General features: G+C 40.0%; 3 non-coding genes across 3 annotated transcripts; 2 read left to right on the top strand and 1 right to left on the bottom strand.

Moving 5' to 3' along the window:
• Window positions 1-2,693: 2,693 nt before the first annotated feature.
• On the bottom strand, window positions 2,694-2,855 carry LOC116842972. The gene has a single exon (XR_004377808.1). It is a non-coding gene; the product is annotated as a U1 spliceosomal RNA (small nuclear RNA).
• Window positions 2,856-4,038: 1,183 nt separating this feature from the next.
• LOC116842971 lies at window positions 4,039-4,200 on the top strand. The gene has a single exon (XR_004377807.1). It is a non-coding gene; the product is annotated as a U1 spliceosomal RNA (small nuclear RNA).
• A 2,234-nt stretch (window positions 4,201-6,434) lies between these two features.
• LOC116842970 lies at window positions 6,435-6,596 on the top strand. The gene has a single exon (XR_004377806.1). It is a non-coding gene; the product is annotated as a U1 spliceosomal RNA (small nuclear RNA).
• The last annotated feature ends 219 nt before the right edge of the window (window positions 6,597-6,815 follow it).

Here is a 6,815-nt window from a genome sequence, read left to right as displayed (position 1 = left end):
TAGAGAGAGAGAGAGAGAGAGAGAGAGAGAGAGAGAGAGAGAGAGATAAAGATAGAGACAGAGAAACAAAGACAGAAAGAGAGAAAGATAGAGAAAAAAGGGAGCAGAGAGAGAGAGAGAGAGAGAGAGTTGAGATTGTAAGAGACACAAAAGTATGATTCTCCCGATCTGTGCAACTCGATAGGATTGAGAAAAAACTCCGTACGCGGCAAAGTTATGTAAAAATAGACCCTCCGGATGTATAAAACACGTCTGCGCGAGTGAAAAAAATTCCAACTACGACATCACTGTGACTTATGATAAGTAGCCATGTATCACACGGGCGATAAAGATGCGCGACGGAAATAGGCCCGACGCGACTGCGCATAATGATAAATATTTGCGAAAAGTGCAACATGTGCTTCTACGTATTTGCTATCCGCGAGCTTTCGCTTGCGTGAATTTTTATATTAGTAAACGCCTGTTGTGCGTAACCTATTGTACAAGGTGTCCCAGATCGATTTCATAATTTCTCGTACAGAGACAACGTATCTGAGGACATAGAGCGAGTTGAGATAAACGAAAAAATCCAGTACCGTTTTGCGAAAATCGCAATAACGATCGAGATATTCATTGTAGAAGATTTTTGAGTGATCACGTGACATGGCACACTGAAGAAAAGATACTTAGAAATTTATTTGTATGATACAAAATTTATTTCCATGATATAAAATATATTTCTGAGAAATAAAATTTGCTTCTGTGAAATAAATTTTTGCCTACAAATAAATTTTCAAGTATTTTTTTCTCAGTGTAAATGAGTGTAGTGGCGACACCCGCCATCGTATGCTTGTATATTAGGTCAAAACTGAGCAAAAAATTCCTCTACCATTTTGCAAATAACCATGTAAATTTCTAATTATTAACCGAAGATCATTGTTGCACGATTTTGCGCGATAACGTATTATTTTTCTTTAATTAATAACTAAAAATCTACACGGTCATAAGCAAGATAGTAGAGGACTTATCGTCATTATTTACAAATATTCTTTAATTAATATCTCGACAATTGTTGCGAATATCGCAAAACGATACAAGACTTTTGTGTTTACCTCAGTCCGCTCTAAACCTTCACGGGAGATTATAAAATTGAGCTGGCACACCCTGTATATATACTCGGCTATGTAGATACGGGAGATATCGCGAACGTAAATATCATGTCCTCCTCGGCGAGGAGTTTCTCAATTAAAGGCAACGAGGCCTCCAATATAACGATTCGACTGCGAAGACGCACCAGTTAGCGACTGCCGGCGGATCGAACGCGAGCCAAGGCCAGCCGGCCCTGTAAATCTTTAATACATCACGCATCACAGAAAATTTACGTAACGTTACTTCGAGTCATCGTCGCGCGACCGTCTGCGAAATTAAGATATGCAAGCGGAATACGTTAAGATGTGTCCATTAGGCGTACACAGCGACGCGCTGGAAAACACGTCCTGAAGTATCCTTTAATATTTCGCGTCTGCACATTATAACACATGCGCAGGTGTAATCCAACCGGATGGAGAAGTATGTACAGGTGCGTAAACCGTGAATGGCGTGAGAAATGTGACGAACCGAGAACGAAAAGAGCGATGATCTTCGACACGACGTGTCCTTCTACGCGCACCCACCCGTATTCTTATAAATATAATATATACTCCACGCGATCAAGTGTTCCTCTAACTTATACACTAAGGTAAATGTCCCAGTAATTGAACAATTTCCCAATGATTGATACATTAACAATAGATTTATATTTTATATTTCTAAACAAATTTTTGGGGATTTTGCTGAAGGATAGTTGTTTCTGCCAATTTGCAATGTTATTCGATGAATGTTTAATCATTAGTTAATACATTAACTAATCTATTGTTAATGTAACCAATCATTGGGACATTGTTCAATTACCGGGACATTTACCTTATTACTCTTTTAATTAAATGAGATTTTCTTTGCAATTTCACTACAGGGACATGTAAACTTATCAAACTATCAAGAAATGATACATTGAAGTATTTGCCTATTCTCAATTTTACAATTAATGCGCTCACTAGCATGTATTATGTTAATAATTTCATTTCCGGCAGAAGAAAAAGAAAACACAAAGGATCCGATGGAAGCCAGTACGGTAACTTCAATTTTGGATGCGAATTTGCGAAACACAAATTCGAAGTAATATCGAAGAGTGGACTTGTAATTCTCTTCTTCAAACATTCTACTTGATTTTATTAGATTTGATTTCCAGGTTTGAGCCACGTGGATTCATCTTTGTTTGATTCCGATGTTTCGCGAACATTTCAGTCCGCTTCATCAGTTTCAAACAAAATTTGGAACATCAAGTAGAATTTGATTCTTTAGGCTTTCGCGGTGTATATTAGATTTCCGGATGAATCGGGTCGTTCCTCCTTGATGAAGCGGACTGAAATGCTCGCGAAACATCGGAATCAAACAAAGATGAATCCACGCGCGGATTCAAACCAAATCTAATATGCATGAACACAGCGAAAGCCTAAAAAATCAAATTCTACTTGATGTTCATGCTGATTCGAATCTTAATGTATAGTAATCATGATCACTTCTCCACTCTCTACTTATAATCTTTTCGCAAGATGAATCCATATCAGGATTTATTATTTGTTCCCCTAGACAAAGTTCTGTTTGCAATCAATTAACAGGGATAGCGCGAACGCAGTCCCTACTACCAAAAATTATACGTCCGAGATATCCACATTAGGGATATTCGCAAGGGTCAGCTCGACCTAAGTGCAATGGAAGAGCCTCACCCTGGAGGAACCGCCTTATTGATCACGGTAGCCTCTACGCCAGGTAAGTATGCTTTGCTCCCTTGCTGCGGTCTTCTTATAACATAGTTGGTCAGAATTGGAATGCGAGAAATAGCCGTTGCAACTTGCGCTACGTAGCGTGTAATATCCGAACTAACCAGTCCCTGCCTTAGGAGCTACTTCAATGGGGTGACCCATGGGATGACTGAGTGTAGCAGCACTGTGCAACAGGTCAGGTCAGGTAGGGCTTCGTGTGTCAGCAATCCGGCTATTGTCAGTCTTAGAATTGACACGTTCGCTACTGCGCTTCACGTATGCGTGATGCATCGATTCTCACGACAGACTGACTTCGTGCGTGACAGCGATAACTTTTCATTGGACATAGGCAGACATGAAATCCGTTTTCACAACACAGAACATTGAAATTATAAGGTGGCCTATGGGCGGTTTTCCAGATAAACGATGATGGCGAAGATATGTTAATTATAAATTATCAGCCGAGCGGCGTTTACACGATATGAACGAGCGTTCATGTTGCGCCGATTACCTAAAATTAAATGACTGAATCATTTACTGAGCAGAATTAAGTAAACCAACAATTATCCGCTCATTATTCAACAAAAATTAATAAAGTCAAGTTATTCAACCGTGCAAAATAGAAAAAGAAAATCGAGTCTCATGAGCGATTATACTAAAACCCTGTTAAAGTAATACACCGCGAAAGTTTATCGCGGTAACATAGCATAGATAACGGATTATTGGAGCGCGTCCATGAACACTCGTGCATTATTGATCAGTCGAAAAAATATGTGTCACGGCGCAGAGAGTTATATGAAATATCTGGCGAGCGTGATAAGCCAGCGTTCGCATTACTCAAATTTGAACGAACAGAAAAAGCAATTGAAAAAAAAAAGAAAGGAGCCTCGTTTATACTTTATCATGCGTGGTCTTGCGCAACACTACCAAGCATTGCGAAGAAGCAAGCGGGCTCCGTCGTCTTTCTCCAAGATAAAAATTACACGTTGTATTCGGGAAAAGTTTCGCACGTCTACGCGCCTGGTAAGGATTAACCTCGTGAAAGCATGACCCCATAACAGGACGTCATAATGGGACGACCCTCCGGGGACTCTGCGAGGGGAGCTTAGTTGAGATACTTCACGCTACGTTGCGCAGGTTCTCGCACACAAATTTCGACAGCCACTGCTATAAGAAGACCCGTGCGACGAAGCAAAGCATACTTACCTGGCGTAGAGGCTACCGTGATCAATAAGGCGGTTCCTCCAGGGTGAGGCTCTTCCATTGCACTTAGGTCGAGCTGACCCTTGCGAATATCCCTAATGTGGATATCTCGGACGTATAATTTTTGGTAGTAGGGACTGCGTTCGCGCTATCCCTGTTTAATTAATTTCAAACAAAAATTTATTCAGGACAACGGACAAATAAATCCTGAGGGAACTGAAGGAATTTTGCTGGAGTTTTGGGGGAACGAATAAGTGAGAGAAAGAAGTATCAAGACTTGTCATTATTCAATGAGATATTTGAGTGAAACCGAACGAGCAGAATGTTCAAGAAAAATATTGCGAGCAGAATTCTATCTAGAATAAGATATTCGATCAATTCCAAGAGAAGAGCGAGATTGGACTCTATCGTATTTTTTCAAATTATTATTTATTTTTGTTGCTTTTCCGTGGCGACGCACATTCGATTTTCCGCCCACACAACGTCGAATCCAAAACACAACGGCCGGACCTGCACACCGTGGCTCGTGCTGTGCATCAGCTCTCACCAAGGCCTTCCACCGGTGTACTTTGCTTTTGTTGTATGTAAATTAACGGCCAACAACTAAGAATATGATATCGCAGACACAAAGAAGTGCCTCGCCGCTCTCCGCGCGTCTCACGCGCGTAAGTGGGGAATTTCTTCCAGCATTAACCCTATGCAAATTTATTCTGTAAACACGCGATTGTAAAAATACACTGCAACGCTGAAAATTTTCCCGACAGAACCGGACACGGTCACGGTTTACGAGCTCGGCTCGAACAAGTTGCACTTTGATCGCGCCCAAGCCGCTCAAGAGCTCGTGCACAGTGCGAAAATATTCCTTCCTTCGTCGCGACTGACGAAACATTCGGAACGACAAAGCAACAAAACTAAATAATAGTTTGAAAAAATACGATAGTCCAATCTCGCTCTTTCTCTTGGAATTGATCGAATATCTTATTCTAGGTAGAATTCTGCTCGCAACGTCTTTCCTGAATATTCTGCTCGTTCTGTTTCACTCAAATATCTCATTGAATAATGACGACAAGTCTTGATATCTCTTTCCCGTTCTCTCACTTATTCATTCCCTCAAAACTCCATTGTGCAGGGTTCTACAGCTCCCGGCTTCTCAAGCGCCTTAGTTGGCCCAGTTTCTTGCAAAATTAAGCAATTTCCAGGTCGGGTTAGAACGCAGCCTTGCTCGCAGCAAGGCGACGGTCTTATCCTGGTTGTTACTCGCGCTACACGTCGCAGCACTTTTGTGCGTTGTCTGCTCCTCCCGCTGGTCAATTAGGGCTAATTAGTACCTCGAGTGCTTGAACATGCCAGCTCGTTCTCCAATCGACACTCGGGGCCGCGTTCTACGCAGATACAATAAATAAGCGTCGGTTGTCGCGCCTGCACGTATTTTTCAAGACGAATCGCGAAAGGCGTCGTTACGATTCTTCCGGAGCGAATTTAAACCATTGCAAATTTCACCTTGCGATATTTGCGATAAATGTAGTGCATGATGAATATTAAAGGTTCTATACATCCACATCGTTTATTACATTTGGCACATTGAAAATCTTAAAAACGTAATTCAACGTAATTCGATCAATTAATTTTAATATTTATTACACTAAGAGAACAATATTTTGATATTCGTAACTATATATATAATCACATAGATAAATAATTACTATAAATAACACTATTTGTTAATTAAATTTTATCATAATATTAATGATATTAACTTTTTATACAGACTACTATTTTACTATAAAAAAATAAGGCTAAAAATAATTATAATTTTAGCAGATTTACCAATTTTTTCTTAGAAGATTAAAGCACAAAATGATTACTTATCGAAAAATAAGATTATATTGATTGTTAATATATAGAAATACGGTATATATATAGAAATACGTTAATGTAAAGATTCTGTGATCTCTCTCTCTCTCTCTCTCTCTCTCTCTCTCTCTCTCTCTCTCTCTCTCTCTCTCTCTTTCATATATTATCAATTATCTAAATATTATATGTTGTAGAGATTTATATCTAATTTCACTTATTTCTGTTACATGTTCACTCTTTCTCTCTCACTCTTCTCTATAGTTTTACTTATTAAATGCAAATTTCAAAATTAGCAGTTCCCTCTTTTAAATTTTTAAAAATCTTTACGGGCTTCTCTTAAAAATAATTTGTAAGTTACCGTGAACAGTGTATGCCGCGCTTAACGAGGCAAGCTTCGCAGTTCAAAACACGCGGCAATCTTATGAGAGCCGGTTAGTTCGAACATTCTACGCTACGCAGCGCATGCTCAGCGACGTTTTCTCGCAGTAAAAATTTGATCGAGCATGCTATAAAAGGGGCCGAGCGACGAAGCAAAGCATACTTACCTGGCGTAGAGGTTACCGTGATCAATAAGGCGGTTCCTCCAGGGCGAGGCTCTTCCATTGCACTTAGGTCGAGCTGACCCTTGCGAATATCCCTAATGTGGATATCTCGGACGTATAATTTTTGGTAGTAGGGACTGCGTTCGCGCTGTCCCTGTTAATCTGATTGCAAACAAAAATATCACTACACTTTGTTGAACTTTATAAAATCCGGTTGGTTATTCCAACGGAGTTTAACAAGTACGATTGGTCAATTCCGTTGGAATAACCAGCCGGTTAAGTTGACCCGAAATAGAAACGGCCATAATCGTGACGATGCCGCCAGATCGAGAAATTCTAAATCTTTAGATATCGGAAGTGTAAAGGCAATTTATGA

This window comes from Odontomachus brunneus, unplaced genomic scaffold (genome assembly GCF_010583005.1).
Source record: "Odontomachus brunneus isolate Ranch 3 - 2012 unplaced genomic scaffold, Obru_v1 Obru_scaffold_028, whole genome shotgun sequence".
NCBI lineage: Eukaryota > Metazoa > Arthropoda > Insecta > Hymenoptera > Formicidae > Odontomachus > Odontomachus brunneus.
The sequence above is the reverse complement of the archived record's forward strand: the minus strand, read 5'-3'. Positions and strand labels throughout refer to the sequence as shown.